General features: G+C 36.5%; 1 pseudogene across 1 annotated transcript; it reads left to right on the top strand.

Annotated features, from left to right (window-relative positions):
* The first annotated feature begins 13954 nt into the window (after positions 1-13954).
* LOC118015135 lies at positions 13955-17220 on the top strand (annotated as a pseudogene). Its single transcript, XR_004680540.1, has 2 exons — positions 13955-14172; positions 14259-17220. The product of XR_004680540.1 is annotated as a 52 kDa repressor of the inhibitor of the protein kinase-like (transcript).
* The last annotated feature ends 965 nt before the right edge of the window (positions 17221-18185 follow it).

The raw sequence follows: 18185 nt of genomic DNA, 5'->3' as shown, positions 1-18185 counted from the left end.
GTTAGCTCAGCAAAACGTACAGTCATCTCAGATAAATTGAAAATACAGTCTGCTAAAGCAAGTATTTTAAGATGAAGATTATTTTTTCTTTTATCTACCTTAAATAAATAGCTTTGTACTAATACTGATCTTCAAGTTATGTTCAAAGAAATCACATCCCCTTAGCCTCATATACTAAAAAGATTTTTTTTCTATCTCCTTGTTAGTATTTGCAATCACTTTCTATGTAAAGCATTTTAAATAGTAAATGCATTCAGTATGTAAAGTCACCCCATCTATTTAATTAGTGAAAGAATTCTTTTTTAACAGTTTTACTGAGTAACCAATTCCTACTGGTTTTGCACGTTTGTGTTTGCAGTCTAGTGGTGAATGCTTGCCATATCTCAGCTCACAACTTTCAAGGGCAGGTTGAGGTCAATTTGCATTTTTGTTAAAATCACTGTAGTGGGGAAGACAGCCATGGCTGAACCAGGCATGATTGCTGTGCCACCTTTCTTGAACCTCTAGACTTTGATAAGCACAATCTGTCAACACATATATAAGCAGAAAAGCTGTAACCCTGAGTTTTACTATTTATTTTGCACACTAGGCTGACAAAATTGAACCCTGACAGCAGTGCAAGATTTTTCAGTGTTGGTTCTTCCAAAAATGAATTCCAAAAACTTTGAATTTTGTAATTTAACATTTATATTTCATTCTATGAAATAACTTATGTAAGCTCACAAGAGCTTTTGCTCATTAAGAGTTAGTGAAACTAAATTATTTCTCATGCTTTGCTGTCAGAAATGGAGTATCCATTCAGTCAATGGAATCTCTAGACAAAATGATTAAAAGACAGTTCTCATGTTTTCTGGGACCCGAATAATTCAAAAAGAGTTTAAAAATTCAGTCCTGTCTTATCTCAGGTTAAAGCTCTTTGATAAATCAAAACAAACAAATCAGAATTTGTTATATTCTTTTTTTTGAAACTCCGTGGTCAAAGTTCACTAGACACTTCAGATTCCCTTTGGAAAGTCAACTTTCCCAGCATTTATTTGGAGATATCACACAAATTAGAAAAAAAATATTGCTATGTAAAGCTAAACTGAACTTAAATTCCAAAAGTTCAGCTCTTTCTCTGCATCAGAATCACAAAAAAGCAGTTTTCTAGTGAGAGGAGCTCAGCTCCCATGCCATTTTTGATGTTTTCCAGTTTGATGTCTCTCAACAGAGCCATCTAGGAAAAAAAAAAACAGACTGGAGGGAGAAAAGGCAGTTTTCCTAATTTGAAAAAGAAAGAAAGGAAAAAGGATTATGTGAAATTATGCTCTAATTCAATGTTAAAGGTAGGAAACTAACCTGCTACAGAGTGTACATTTAGAAGTTTGTAAGTTTCAATTTCCTGTAGCTTTGAGCATTATATTAGTCCTGCAACTGGTTCTATTTAATGTGCTGTGTGAAAAAAGAAAACAACCTATGTTTCCCCAATCCTCAAACACAATTGTGGTGAGGAAAAGAATAGAGGAGGCCAGTGATTCCGTGTTGAAACTCATAGATTTCACGGCAGGAGTTTTCATTTAAAATAACACATAAAATGAGGGCGCCTGGGTGGCTCAGTTGGTTAAGCGACTGCCTCCGGCTCAGGTCATGATCCTGGAGTCCCGGGATCGAGTCCCACATCAGGCTCCCTGCTCAGCAGGGGGTCTGCTTCTCCCTCTGCCCTCTTCCCTCTCGTGCTGTCTCTCATTCTCTCTCTCTCAAATAAATAAATAAAAAGTCTTTAAAAAATAATAATAATAAATAAATAAATAAATAAAATAACACATAAAATGAATTGCAGTATCTCATGTGGGCTGTCAATAGACAACAAACTTACACATTTGGGTTGATATCTGCACAGAATTCATCCAGCTTCCATTGCACTAGAGCAAGGAATGTACCTCTCTGCATATACGAGAATCACTGATGAGAAATTTATTTAAATAGCATCCATTCCACATGTAAAATGACTATAAATAGAAGAATGTTTCATACTTTTATTAGGTCAACTCCAAGAAGATGCAAAAAATTAATAGTGAAGGCATGAAAACAACCTTACTTAATAATTTACTCTTGGGGAGCCTGGGTGGCTCAGTTGGTTAAGCGACTGCCTTCGGCTCGGGTCATGGTCCTGGAGTCCCGGGATGGAGTCCCGCATCGGGCTCCCTGCTCAGCGGGGAGTCTGCTTCTCCCTCTGACCCTCCTCCCTCTCCTGCTCTCTGTCTCTCATTCTCTCTCTCTCAAATAAATAAATAAAATCTTTAAAATAATAATAATAATAATTTACTCTTTATTTATTTCATATCATGACTCTTCTGGACAAGGTCAGATAAGTGGGTCTGAAGTTTTCAAAATAGATAGGAAATTAGGTGTCATTTACCAGGATTCACGGGAATGAATGAAAATCCCAAAGACGAAAGTAGAAAGTGAGATGATTTCCAAAGAGCCAACCCATTAGAGAATTTTTAGAGAAAGAGAAGACCATGTCAAGGTCTGAGGAAAAAGCAATGAGGAAAATAGAATTTAAAAATCATTGTCATGGGAACCCCAGTGAGATATTGTGTTTTATAAGAAATAAATTGGTCATAATGACCAAATATATATTTCCAAATATATATTTCTCATAGGTATTTTTTTTCATCCATGGTTTCTGGGTCACAGCTCCTCAAAACCCTTGCATTTCCTGTGATAAGGGTCTTTTTTATGTTAATGAGGTGACTTTTGGAAAGCCCTTAGGTAACCTAAGGATGGGGGAGCAGGGAGAGCTTGTTGCCAGGAGAACCAACCATGTGAATACAGGAATGGAACTTTCAGTCCCACCCCAAGTTCTCCAGGACTGAAGGCTGAATCAGCCAACAGACAATGATTTAGTAATGAAGCTTCTCTGAAAATACAAAAGCACTAGGTTTGGAGAGCTTTCAGGTTGGTGAACCCCTAGAGATTTGGGAGAGTGGCCCTCCTGGAGAGGGCATGGAAGATCCATTCCCTTTTCCCTTACCTTCCTTATATATTTCTTCCCTCTGTCTGTTGATTTATATCCCTTATCATATTCTTTAATAAACTTGTAAACATAAGTGTTTTCCTGAGTTCTGTGAGCCACTGTAGCAAATTGAAAGAACCTAAGGAAGAGTTCATTGGAACCTCCAATCTGTAGTGGGTGAGTCAAAAGCATGAGTAATAGCCTGGAGCTTGCGACAGGCCACTGAAATGGGTGTGGAAGTTGAGGGTGGGGGACAGTCTCGTAAGACTGAATCCTTAACCTATGGAATCTGATGCTGTCTTTGAGTAGATAATGTCAGGATTGGATTAGATTCTTGGACACCCTACTAGTATCTGAGAGTTGCTTAGTGTTGTGTGGGTGGGGGGAGAGAACCCTCCTTACATTGGAATTGGGTCCAGGAACCCTTAAACACCCAGGGAAAGACTCCCTAGAGGGAATTAACTGACAAACCCTGCAGAAATGTCAAATAAAATAAGGATTAAAAATTATTCATTTTCACAGAGTATAAGGTAATTTATGACCAGTAGCTTGCCATAGCACTTTCAGTGGAGGGGTGGGTAAAGAAGCTAAATTTTAAAACTTTATAGTAGAATATTGGAGAGAGAAAATTTGAAGACAATGAATGAAGAAATCTGTTAAAAGAATCTTGGCTGTAAATGGAAGTAGACAAATGAAATACTAATTAGAAAGAGGTTAATTTGTTTGAATTTTTTTCTTTTATTTTTTTCCTTTTTTTAGTACTGGCAGAAACTCAAGCATGTTGAGGGAAATGATTCTGGATAACAGGAAAATGGCGTAAGCATGATGAAATACTAGAAATGGTAAGATGGTATAGACTCATTCTGGGAGTGGAATTGCCTTTGAAGAAAAAAAGGAAGGTCTTTCACTCAGATATGAAAGAGGCTCTAAGAGCAAGTGTGAGGGTCATTTGAATTAGGAGGAATTGATACTGCCTAGTCTCCACTGCCCAGCACCCCCAGAGATTAGGGGTCCTCCATTCACACCTTCTCCCTGTTGCTTTTTATTCTCCCCATTTTCAGCATTTCATTTGCACTCTGTCATACTTCACCTGCTCCAGTTCCATTCAGGTTCGTCTTACTGTGGTGACATTTGCTGCTTATCACTTTTAAAACCACGTTATCAGCAAGACATTCACACAACATTAACAAACTTCACAGCAAATGTTATGAAATACCCTATGTCCCTATAATTGAAGCCAATTATTTTGTGATGTTGAGTCATGCATGGTCCAGAGAGTAGATCCTGTTTACTATAGTAGCAACTGAATCATTCCTGTGTTCCTCATTATTATGCCAAATTTATACATTCAATTTTAAGAATGCAGAACCAATCTGGCCCTCCTTTAGTTTCCTAGTAAGCTTTGACTTGAAGAATTACTCTTTCCTGTTTAAATCAACTGCACAGAGTGAAATCAATGAGTGAGATGGGGCACAGAGCATATTATCATATTTAGAAACATGTTTGTGATATTCACCACACTGCAGAATTAACTTGTCAAATATATGGAATCTTTATTAATTTTCAGAATACCAGAATTCACCCTCTTTTGAAATAATAACATCTTTATAAAGTAATTCTAATATTTTTTTCCTTGTTTTTCCCCCCTGGTTAATATTCTTTCATTTCATTCTTTACATTATCATTTCTCTCTCCCTTATTTTCCCATTTATATATTCCATCCCATTTTCTTAGGAAGGAGGTCCCTCACACCCTTTTCCCTTTCAATCAGCAAAGAAGTCAGTTTTAATTTATTACAGACATAATTAATGATGAACTCAGACATAAAGACAAAATTAACACATGGCCAGAAGGTCACTGGAGCATTTCCCACAGTACATACTTCTTAGGTCTTAAACTGCCGTATTTTGTAGTTCTTTTTTTTTTTTTTTAAACACAAATTTGCTCAGATCCCCCAGGAATGTTTTTCTCTTGCTATCTCAGTGGTACTAAGGAGCTTGCGCATCTGCTTTCATAATATAGCCTTTAACAACTGCTAAACTGCTAGGTGTTAATAAGCACCACTGGTTTCTAATTCCACATTAGAAATTATTTAGAAAGACTATTATGATTTTAGAAAGAAATTATAGAAAGACTATATAGCCTTTATTTCAAGTCATTTAATATGTCTTCAAATTCAAGATTATAAATATATAATCTCCTGGAATAATCATCTCCTGAAATATACACTTTTTTTGGTAGCATTGTAAGTGCTAAATTATAAGTATCATGCACTGAAAGTACTAAGATACTTTCAGTTGATTCATTTGTGATAGTAGGATATATAAAAGAGAGGAAAAATACTCATCCAAATATGAACATACTTAGTAGAACTAATCTTTTTTTTTTAGATTTTATTTATTTATTTATTTGTTTGTTTATTTATTTGTTCAGCGAGAGAGAGAGCGAGCATGAGCGATAAGGGGGAAGCAGCAGGCAGAGGGAGAAGCAGGCTCCCCCTCTGAGCAAGGAGCCTGATGTGGGGACTCAATCCCGGACCCTGGGATCATGACCTGAGCAAAAGGTAGCTGCTTAACCAACTGAGCAACCCCCGAGTCCCAGTAGAACTAATCTTAATCAAGTTTTTTATCAAGTCCAAAAGTTAGCATTTGGGACATTAAACCTGAGGATTTCCTTTATACTGCAAAGATCAAAACATAAAATATGGTTCTTTCTATAAGTTACTAATAATCCTTCTATAAAAGCTTCATAAGTAGTTGTGACTTCCACCTAATAGAAATCCCCAAGTTCCAGGGGCGCCTGGGTGGCTCAGTTGGTTAAGCGACTGCCTTTGGCTCAGGTCATGATCCTGGAGTCCCTGGATCGAGTCCCGCATTGGGCTCCCTGCTCAGTGGGGAGCATGCTTCGCCCTCTGACCCTCCCCCCTCTCATGCTCTCTCTATCTCATTCTCTCACTCAAATAAATAAATAAAATTAAAAAAAAAAAAAGAAATCCCCAAGTTTCATTTACAGGTATTTTTGTCTTATTATTCAAAGATGTCTCTTACTGGATTGGCATGGTAATGGAATAGGTATGTTTACCTGTGACAATTCCTTGAAAATTGAAAAAAAAAAATGACATTTATAAAGGTTTTTTTTTTTTAATTCTTTCTTTTTCCTCTTTTAATCCCCTGACATTTCCACATGAGGATTTTGTTTCTGTGACTTTAAATGTAGAAGATAAACAATCTCACATTCTGAGAACGGTCATATGGGATCTATGCTGCACAACATTTGGAATTCATTTTATTTTTTTATTTTTATTTTTTAAAGATTTTATTTATTTATTTGAGACAGAGAGAATGAGAGAGAGAGAGCACACGAGAGGGGGGAGGGTCAGAGGAGAAGCAGGCTCCCTGCTGAGCAGGGAGCCCGATGTGGGACTCGATCCAGGGACTCCAGGATCATGACCTGAGCCGAAAGCAGTCGCTTAACCAACTGAGCCACCCAGGCGCCCTGGAATTCATTTTAATCTGAAAGACAAGATTGTGGAAAATAGGATTTTTAAAAAAATAAATAACAATTACAGGGAAACTGAGAAATGAAAGCATCTACTCAGAATATAAGAAAATTGACTTCTAATGAATACAAATTCCTTATAACTGAAGAGACGTTATGGTGTCGAAGGGGAGCAGAATTTGTCACCCCAAAATATGACATGTTGGCATAAGGATTATTGTAGACTGATTATTTTTAAGAAACAACAGACACAAGGAAAGCTCTGGAAGCTGAGTAAGAGTTACCTTTTTGTAAAATACACATTAATAAAGGAAATCTCCATTTGTAAAGGTGTCTCCCTCTCTGTACCAAGAAGAGGAGATGACCAAATCTCTAGAAACTCTTCAGTCTGCATAAGAACCTTGCCCTTATTTATAGTGCTTTGCCTGATAACCTCCCATAACTGCTTCCCCCAACATCTTTCTTTTGTCTTTAGCTGGAGATGGTATTTTAGGCAGTGGCTTGGGACTTTTTGGGGAGTTACTCAGTTTTCTTGGGTATCTCCTATGTATACAGAAGGTAGACATGTTATTAAACTTCTGTTTGTTTTTCTCCTGTTAATCTGTCTTTAAAAATGGGGGTGGAGGTAGGGTTTCAGCCAAGAACCTAGAAGGGTAAAGGGGAAATTACTTTTTCTCCCTTACAGTTCCAAAGCACTTTCACATTCATTATCTCATTCATCACAATGCTCTAAGATGATCAGGATAATATATTTTATCCCCCTCGTAGTCTTGAGAATTTAAATATATTCACCAGCTACAGAGGAAAATTCTAAAAAAAAGTATGCTTTCGGTTTTTTTTCATCTTCACATTTTTTTTTCCCCACTCTTCTTGGCTGCTACTATGTAATACCACTTCTCTAAATTACTTTCAGTCCAGGGGCGCCTGGCTGGCTCAGTCATTAAGTGTCTGCCTTCGGCTCCGGTCATGATCCCAGAGTCCCAGGATCGAGTGCCGCATCGGGCTCCCTGCTCCGCGGGAAGCCTGCTTCTCCCTCTCCCACTCCCCCTACTTGTGTTCCCTCTCTCACTGTGTCTCTCTCTGTGAAATAAATAAATAAAATCTTTAAAAAAAAATTACTTTCAGTCCAGAATCTCTATTCTCTACTTTCAATCCTATCTTCACCCTGAGAACCCTGAGAGTTTCATCTGGGTCAGCTTTCCTTGAATTATATATTTTGTTTCAATATTCCCCTTCATCTTTACCTCACTTCCTTGTATTTTTTAAAGCTTATTAAGAGTGACATATGTTAGGGAAGACAGTCTTGTGAACATCATGGCTGATTACTCCTAGCAGATTAACAAAGTTTAAGTAATTTTTCAAACTTTGAAATACCAAATTATTTTAACCTTTTTGAGCTTCTAATTCCTCATCTATAAAATTAGTTAAAATATGAATTTAATGAAATAATAGAACAGGAAAGATCTCATATAATGTCTGACATACATTTACTCATTCATTTTACAAATATTTACTGAAGCCAGTTTTGTGCCAGAATTTTTCTACTTGCTGGGGATATAAGTGTGAATCAAATAGAGTTTCTTCTTTCATGATTCTTAAATAAAAAATCATAAGTCATCAATTGATGATAAGTGTAAGCCAAGAAATAAAGTCAAATAAAGGGTGTCTACAGTGATGGAGGTAATCAGAGAAGGCCTCTGTGATGGAATGGCATCTGTTCAGAGACCCAGAACAGTGAGGGGACAAGCTATGTAGATTTTTAGAGAGGAAAGCATGGCAGGGAGATGAAACAGCAGAGCTGAAGTGATACGTAGATAAATAGTAAATGAGTTTAGAGAATGGTGAGAGTGGTAGTTTGGGCACAGCCAGCAATGTACTAATTACAAAATGATTGGAAATGAGATCAGAGAAATGATGGGTAACTGCAGATTGTGTAGATTGTTGAAGGACACAGTACACTGGATTTTGTTCAAGAGAGCTTAAAGAAATGGTGGCTACTATTCTTATTCAGGAATTAAAAAGGCAAGCTTAAAATTGTTAGAAATAACTTCTTTAAGGAATGTCTGAAAGCCAATTTAATCCTGGGAAGTAAGGGAAATTAAATTACTCTTTTAGAGTAAAACTATAAAATCAAAACAAAAGATAGAGAAATTCAAAGCTAAGTTAAAGACTCAGTGGTTCTTAAGTGAACAAGTATGTATGTTATAAAGACTGCATATGCTAATATATTAAACAAAAGAATGTGTAAACTAAAAGGGTGAAGGATCAGTGAGGAAAGCATAAAAAGGAGGAAAAGTAGAGAAAAAAATAGAAGTGTCAACCTAAGGTAGAAAAGATTTGAAACAGTCACTATTAAAGTGTTTAGGTGTTTAGGGGTACCTGGGTGGCTCAGTCAGTTAAGTGTCCAAATCTTGGTTTTGGCTCAGGTCATGATCTTAGGGTCAAGAGATTGAGCCCCTCCTCAGGCTCATGCTCATCTCAGCATGGAGTCTGCTTGAGATTCTTTCCTCCTGCCCCCTCCCTACCCCCTACAACTCCCCTTGCTCACTCTTTCTCTCTCAAATAAATAAAATCTTTTTTTTTTAAGTGTTTATATTCTAGGCTATCAACAAGAGCAAGTCTCTTGGAAAAATAAACATGTAACGTCCCTCTCCAGTTCTCAGCTGCAGACTTTTCAGGTGGTGAATGTGCAGCCAGGTGTCTTTGATATACTGATAACATTAATACACAATTACATGATTAATACCTGATTAATTATGATGTATAGATAGTATTCAGTATTCTATTAATTTAAACCTCCTCTGTTCTTATATCATGATCACCAACAAGTCTTCTGATTTTAATCAGGCATTCTATGTAAATTTGCCTATAAACAGAATGAGAATTCAGACACTTGATAGTTATATTTAATAAATTGACATGAGATTTTTGTATATCATGGAAATTTACTTAATAATGCTTGTTTTTTGTGGATCATTAATTTTATTTTTTGTCTGAAAAAATTTGCTAATTATTTATCTTCAAGGATATTCTCCTCTTCATGTAAAAATCTGCTTAACATTTCTGTTTTACTTTTAGTACTTTAAGAATATCACTCCAGTGTCTTCTGATTTGAATAGTTTTTTAAAAGAATGCACTGTAATCTTTATTTTGTTTTTCTCTGAATGAAATGTGTTTTTTTCTGAGTGTCCTCAAAGTATTCTTTATTTCATTGCCTTACACAGTCTAAATATGATGTATATATGTGTGTGTGTGTGACCGGCTGGGGGGGTGGGGAGTGGTGGACTGGCATTAGTGTTGAGAGAAAAATTATCCATTATCACTCAAATATTTAGTTTGCTCTCTTGTCTCTTATCCTACTATATTTTAATTTAGCATTCATGATGTTGACTGATGTTGCCTTACAACACCTGGATAATTGATGCTGTTTTGTTTTTGCTTTTTTACATTTTTTTTCTCTGCGTGTTTCAATTTGACCTATGCTCAGATTTGCTGATTCTTTCTTCAGCTGCATTGAGTCTGCTGATAAATTGTCAAAGACATTCTTTATCTCATTAACATGTTTTTTATTTCTAGTATTTCCATTTATTTTTTTTTAAGATTTTATTTATTTATTTGACAGAGAGACACAGCGAGAGAGGGAACACAAGCAGGAGGAGTGGGAGAGGGAGAAGCAGGCTTCCTGCCGAGCAGGGAGCCTGATGTGGGGCTCGATCCTGGACCCTGGGACCATGACCTGAGCCGAAGGCAGATGCTTAAGGACTGAGCCACCCAGGCACCCCTCTAATATTTCCATTTAATTCTTTACTATAGATTCCATGTCTTTGTCAAAATTTCCCATCTGTTCACATATGTTACCTATCTTTACCACCAGAGACATTAACATATTAATCATAATAATCTTAATTTTCCTGTCTGTTATTTCAACATTTGGGTTATTTCTGAGCCTGGTCTGTTGGTTGACTTTTCTCTTGACAGTATATTTTTTTTACCTTGATTCCTTATGTGTTTCATAAGTTTGGGTTGGAAGTTAGACATCTTGAGTTTAATAGTTGTGTCAGCCAGAATTCAATCAGAGAAGCAGAATATATCAAGAGATTTATTGCAAAGAATTGGCTTATATGATTGTGAGAGCTGCTTAGGAATATCCATAATTGAAAGGGCAGGCCATCAGGAAAGGTAGACTGAAACTCATGGGTATAATCTGAAACTGTGGTCCATAAACTAAATTTATTCTTCTCTCAGTGATGCCTCAGCCTGGCTTTGAAAGGCCTTTCAACTCATTGCATCAGGCCCACCCAACTTACTTAGAATAATCTTCCTTACTTAGTGTCAACTGATTATGTACTTTAATCAGATCTTCAAAATTGGCAGACTGGTGTTATATGAAATAACTGGGGACTATAGTGTAACCAAATGGGAATATCAAAAAACATCACAACTTTTATAAAGACACTAATCCCATTCATGAAGTCTCTACTATCATGACCTAATCACCTCCCAAAGGCCTAGCCTCCTAATATCATCACTTCAGAAGTTAGTGTTTAACATATGAATAGGGGCTGCAAAAATTCATTCTATGTCAACCTTCTTAGTTGAGTTTATTCTTAGGTTTTTTATTTTTTTGAGTGCTGTGTAAATGGGATTGTTTTCCTAATTTCCAATAAAATTATTCTATTAATGTTTCAGATAATCAGAGAGGTCTATTGTTAACCTGTGTGTGTACTCTAACTATATAATTTGACTAGAGGATATTCTAAAAATGTGTATTTTCTTAGAAGATTCTGTTTTATTTGTTAGTCTCTAAGGACAAATGTGCCCAAGTATTTGCTATAGAAATTGTTAAGGTGTTTTAATTTGTGATGAACCCCTCCCTTGCCCACCAAAAATGCACCAAAGTAATTTTTACATTTAAGATGTTAAAATATGTATAGACAACGTGTCACCTTGTTCAGACAATAAATATAAATTTCCATAGAGAATTCTATAACTAAATTAAGTGGTTAACTCTAGGGCTTATTTCAAAAGATTTAAGTAAAAGCACAAGGATGTGATAAGAGTACAGTCAGAAATACAAATTATATGTTGCTAATAGATGTTTAAGTTGTCATCAATTATTTAATACAATTCAACACATTTTCCCCAACTTATGTATAAAACATTGACTTGAGGGTTTCACATTTTATTCATTCATTTTAAATCTATCAAATTTCAAGGGGAAAAATATCCAACTAATGAGCTAGATGTTCAATATCACTTTTTCCTGCCAAATTAAAATGTTTTCCCTGCTGGGAGCTAAATCTTAAAAAAAGCATTATCAAACTAGCATAGAAATATATAAGCTCCTCACTTCTGTTAGTTCAGCAATATATATTGAAGTTTTGGATCATTGGTTCTAATTCCACTGACAACTAGATAACTTTCATAATAATAACAACAAATCTTGAAACTAAAATTATAATAATCTTTGAGCAAACTCTAATAAAAAGATTAAAATATGGACATACTGCAAATATTTGAAATGCTTTATTATGCTAGATAAGATATGGTCAGATATTATTATCAATTCTGCCTTTTTTCCCTCTCCAAACCAGCACTGGTTTGTTAAGTGTTTGTAACACTAATTTTGTTACAGCTTCTTTGTCTCTCTTGACCCTCTCGTTTCATGGTAATGCATAAATTCTGCATTTTTTTCCTCAGCCCAATGTACTCACACACCATAAGGCCAAGTTTCAAATATAATTAAGATAAAATTATAATTTATAACAACACTATCACGTAGGGACACTTTACTCTTATAACCATGTTTCATTTCAGTGTTGATGTCTCTTAGTCCCTAGTCTCTGCTCTTGACTTTGCTTCTCTGGTTTTGGTCCTTGGAACGTGAGTTCTTGACATTTATCTATCCTATGGTTTCTGCTATTCCTTAGCACTCGTGGGAATGTTCACTTTTCCTTTGTTTTCTGACATGATCAAGGGTTAAGTTGGAACTTCCTCAAAAGACAGGCAGGGGAATAGGGACAAGTGAGAGGTGGGGGTGGATAGCAGCATACAAGCTACTTTTCAGCCTTATATTAGCTTCAGTTGGGCACTTTAAACTTTGTGTTATTTTTGTAACATCATCGCAGGACTTTTGACAGATTTTAACACATAATATTTCAATCTCTTAATTTCTCATCTAGACTAATGAAACAACTTATTAACTGGCCTACCTGCTTGATACAGGTGCATGAGATGTAAATTAAATTTCATTGTGCCATGAGCTGCCCACAACACTTCCATGATTCTCCCTCTATTGGCATAAAGCTCCAATTCCCTTAACAAGACAAACAAGCATCTCCAGCCTCATCTCTGTCCATCACCATTCTTCTGATACCTTCAATCTAGTGTTGTCTCTTAAAACGTGTTCCACAGATGCTATTGTGTGGCATGATAAGAGGTATTATGCAAAACAAGTTTAATTAGGATAAATAAATTTGAAAAGTCCTGGACCAAAAGATTGTCAAACTGAAGATTTTTTGAGAGTAATCAGTATGCATTGTAAATTTCTGAAGCTATAAAGCATTTCCTCAACCATTTAGCCATGTTGCCTTTGAATAGCCTGCACTTTCTTTTACTTCCGATCCTTCTGCTTGAAAAGACTTTTTCCAGCTATGTTAAATTTTAAAACTTGACTCGGTCATAACCTATTTGAACCCTCTTTGAATTTGCCTTTCTATAATATAGAAAACACAAAAAAGATGAAAATTATCTTTTCCAGACACCCTTGTAACTTGGATCCTGTGGATGATCTGGATCCACTAATAAGAAGCATGAGATTCGGAAAAAGAAGTAAGCAACACAGGGCAATGACAACATATAAAGGTATTGGATATTCTATCAAGCATGATGATGTAAACTTATTCTAGACTTGGTAAAATATTACAGGTGCTGAAGAATGGACAACTTTAACAATAATGCAAACTTTAGAATATCATATGTTATACTAGCACATTAGCAATTGCTGCTCTAAATCTTTGTTTAATAGCAAAGCCTGATTCTCTGATTCTTTCAGAAATTTTGTAAACTAATCAATGTCTTTATATTAATCTTCTTTCTGCATTAACTACTTGGGGTCTAAGTAGGGGATTATGTTGTTTTAAACTACAAAAACTTTACTGATAGAATAATTATTATCAGAGGAGATATCAGATTAGTGTACAATTAAGAAATTGTGAATCTAGGACTTATTATCTTACCTGATTTGGCTCCTTTTAGTGATGATGTATTTAGCTTTTGATGATAGTACATTAATAATCTATAACATACTGTGGTGAAACAGTTAAGTTAATAACTAAAAAGAAACATTCATTAAGAGTAGGGTTTTGGCCCCCGGCGCGCTGGCCTTGCCGACGGGCGGACGGGCTGCCCTGAGGAGGCGGGGAGGGGAGGGCTGGGCCGGCCGGCGGGTGGGCGACGATGCCGAACCTCTGCGCTGCCCCAACTGCACGAGGAAGAGTACGCAGTCGGACCTGGCCTTTTTCAGGTTCCCGCGGGATCCGGCCAGACGCCAGAAGTGGGTGGAGAATTGTAGGAGAGCAGACTTAGAAGATAAAACACCTGATCAACTAAATAAACATTATCGATTATGTGCCAAACACTTTGAGACCTCTATGATCTGTAGAACTATACATTTTGCAGAGGCATCAGAAAACTAAAGAATGATTGGGTTATTTTATTTCTCAAAATTAATTGAAGCAGATACTTGTGAAGTCATTGGGAGAGTCCTTATAGAACAGTTCTTCGAGATAATGCAATACCAACAATATTTGATCTTACCAGTCATTTGAACAATCCACATACCACATAGTAGACACAGAAAACGAATAAAAGAATTGAGTGAAGATGAAATCAGGACACTGAAACAGAAAAAAACTGATGAAACTTCTGAACAGGAACCAAAACATAAAGAAATAAATAACAGCAATGCTCAGAATCCCAGTGCAGAAGAAGGGGGTGAAGAACAGGATGAAGACATTTTACCTTTAACCCTTGAAGAGAAAGAAAACAAAGAATACTTAAAATCTTTATTTGAAATTTTGATTCTTATGGGAAAACAAAACATCCCTCTGGATGGCCATGAAACTGATGAAATCCCAGAGGGTCTATTTACTCCGGATAACTTCCAAGCACTGCTGGAGTGCCGGATAAATTCTGGCAAAGAGGTTCTGAGAAAGCGCTTTGAGACAACAGCAGTTAACACATTGTTCTGCTCGAAAACACAGCAGAAACAGATGCTAGACATCTGTGAGAGCTGCATTCGGGAGGAGACCCTCAGGGAAGTGAGAGACTCCCACTTCTTTTCCATCATCACTGATGACGTAGTGGACATAGCAGGGGAAGAACACTTGCCTGTGTTGGTGAGGTTTGTTGATGAATCTCATAACCTGAGAGAGGAATTTGTGGGCTTCTTGCCTTATGAAGCTGATGCAGAAATTTTGGCTGTAAAATTTCACACTACGATAACTGAGAAGTGGGGGTTAAACATGGAGTATTGTCGTGGCCAGGCTTTCATTGTGTCCAGTGGATTTTCTTCCAAAATGAAAGTCGTTGCTTCTAGACTTTTAGAGAAATATCCCCAAGCTGTCTACACACTTTGCTCTTCCGGTGCCTTAAATATATGGTTGGCAAAATCAGTGCCTGTTGTGGGAGTATCTGTTGCGTTAGGAACAATTGAGGAAGTTTGTTCTTTCTTCCATCGATCTCCACAATTGCTTTTGGAGCTTGACAATGTAATTTCTGTCCTCTTTTAGAACAATGAGGAAAAGGGTAAAGAACTGAAGGAAATCTGCCATTCTCAGTGGACAGGCAGGCATGATGCTTTTGAAATTTTAGTGGACCTCCTACAAGCACTTGTTTTATGTTTAGATGGTATAAATAGTGATACAAATATTAGATGGAATAACTATATAGCTGGTCGAGCTTTTGTACTCTGTAGTGCAGTAACAGATTTTGATTTCGTCATTACCATTGTTGTTCTTAAAAATGTTCTATCTTTTACAAGAGCCTTTGGGAAAAACCTTCAAGGGCAAACCTCTGATGTCTTCTTTGCAGCCAGTAGCTTGACTGCAGTGCTGCATTCACTAAATGAAGTGATGGAAAATATTGAAGTTTATCATGAATTTTGGTTCGAAGAAGCCACAAATTTGGCAACTAAGCTTGATGTTCAGATGAAACTCCCTGGGAAAAGTCCGCAGAGCCCAGCAAGGTAACCTGGAATCTCAGCTCACTTCTGAGAGTTACTATAAAGAAACTCTAAGTGCTCCAACAGTGGAACATTATTCAGGAACTGAAAGATATATTCTCAGAACAGCACCTCAAAGCTCTTAAATGCTTATCTCTTGTACCCTCTGTCATGGGACAGCTCAAATTTAATACATCGGAGGAGCACCATGCTGACATGTACAGAAGTGACTTGCCCAATCCCGACACACTCTCAGCTGAGCTGCATTGCTGGAGAATCAAGTGGAAACACAGAGGGAAAGATATAGAGCTTCCATCCACCATTTATGAAGCCCTGCATCTACCAGACATCAAGTTTTTTCCTAATGTTTATGCATTGCTAAAAGTCCTATGTATTCTTCCTGTGATGAAGGTTGAGAATGAACGCTATGAAAATGGGCGAAAGCGTCTCAAAGCATACCTGAGGAACACTTTGACAGACCAAAGGTCAAGTAACTTGGCTTTGCTTAACATAAATTTTGATATAAAACATGATCTGGATTTAATGGTGGACACGTATATCAAACTCTATACAACTAAGTCAGAGCTTCCTACAGATAACTCAGAAACCATTGAAAATACCTAAAAGACTTTTAAAGTAGGCTTTCTCTTATGTTTGATATTTGGAAAAATCTGTAAGAAATTTGAAAACATCTTACAGAAAAGCTGTCAGGTGTATGTAGGCCACTTAATCACTGAATATCTTGACCTGTCGACCTCTCATTGAGTACATTAGCCATTGATAATCTGCCAATTTAAATGGCCCCTGTTTAAACTCTCATGCTTTGGAGACATACCTGTTCCAGAAGATAGCATTGAAAGTGCCACATTACACTTCTGTGGGATCTCTGCTAATGGCACTTGGGAATTGTTTTAGTTAAGTCATTTTAGATAAAACATTTATTGTCACTGGATCCAATTGTCTGGTATTGAGTTATCAGTTCTTAGAAGATAAAGATTTTGAATAGGTATGGGAGGAAGGAGTACATTTTATAAAATGTTACAATGAAGCTCAGAGTGACCTTTGAATAGTAGGAGTGTTAGTATGTTAAAAATCTGTAATGGACAGTTAAGGGAGTTACCAGACAGAGACAGAGAGAGAGAAACACGTGAGCTTGCCAGGCAAGGATTGCAGTAGAGATTTTGTCTTTATCAAATAAACTTAAAGGAACAAGTTACAGTTAAAGTTTGAATGGGAGGGCCTGCCATTGTTGTTCCACATTGGATTGTTGCTGTTTACATTCCTTTGTTGAGCCTACATCTTCATAAGCTCTTTAGCAAGTGTATGTAGAACACCTACGTCTTCATAAGCTTTTTAGCAGGTGTATGTTGAACACCTCTGTTCATGGTCAAGACAGGATCAGAGGCCATGGATACTGACAACTGATTTGTCTGTTCTCCTCTTTTTCCATGACTATATCTACTGCCTCGTCTTGATTTATAAACAAAACCTGGAAAACCTACAAAAATAAGTGTTTTGTGGTTTATCTAGGAATAATACAGAAAATATTGCTGTTATTTTTGGTGAAGAAAATCAATTTTGTATAGTTTATTTCAACCTAAATAAAATGTGAATTTTGTTTAAAAAAAAGAGTAGGGTTTTGGTGAATAACATACTTATTTTTCATGAGGAATATAAAGATTCAGAGTTAAAGTAATGAAGATTCAGATTGTGTTTAATTGTGCTAGAAGTCTTAAAGAAATAAAATGTCAAATTGAAAGTTTGAGAATCTCAGCTAAATAGTTGATAATAAAAAGCAGAGGTTTCTTTGTCTACTCTAAAATAGTCCCTTTCTCTCTTTACTACAGAACATAAGCATCAGAAAATCAGATGTAGATCTGATCCTATTACTCAAATACAGCATAAATTGAATTCACAACATCACCAGGAAACTTGTAAGAAATAGTGGGAACTGCAGAATTTGAATGAAAACATTTTATAGGATTCAGATGGGTCTGAATAGAGTTAACCTCACAGAATTTTCTTTGCCACTGCAGCAGCCCCTTCTCTGTCTTATGGAGCCTGTCCTTCATTACTTAAACATCTTATAATGATGCAACTTAAGGTAGTAATTCTGCAAGAGATGTCAATTCCTTCAGCTTCTCCTTTTATGTCTTATTGCCTCCAGAACTAGAACTAGGAGTATATCTCTCTATATCCCAAAGGACAAATTCCAAAGTCAAATTCAAAAGGAAAAGATTTAAACACCAGAGGAATTGCAGTATTTTGCTTATTTATATTGGCATATCTTCAGAAGTATTTATGGAATGGAGAGACAATTTAGATTGAAGTAGACTCATTGATGTGATCACACTTGCAGGTTATTCACCTTCATTGTTTTAACCCATAGCTGGGAATGTTTGCTTAGTTAGTTGAATGAAACCTTGAATCAATGGAATCTAAGTGAATAAAGTCAACAGAAATGAA

This window comes from Mirounga leonina, unplaced genomic scaffold (genome assembly GCF_011800145.1).
Source record: "Mirounga leonina isolate KUSES-001 unplaced genomic scaffold, KU_Mleo_1.0 Mir_165, whole genome shotgun sequence".
NCBI classification, from domain to species: Eukaryota; Metazoa; Chordata; class Mammalia; order Carnivora; family Phocidae; genus Mirounga; species Mirounga leonina.
Note: the sequence above shows the minus strand (reverse complement) of the source record. Positions and strands in the feature narration are given on the sequence as shown.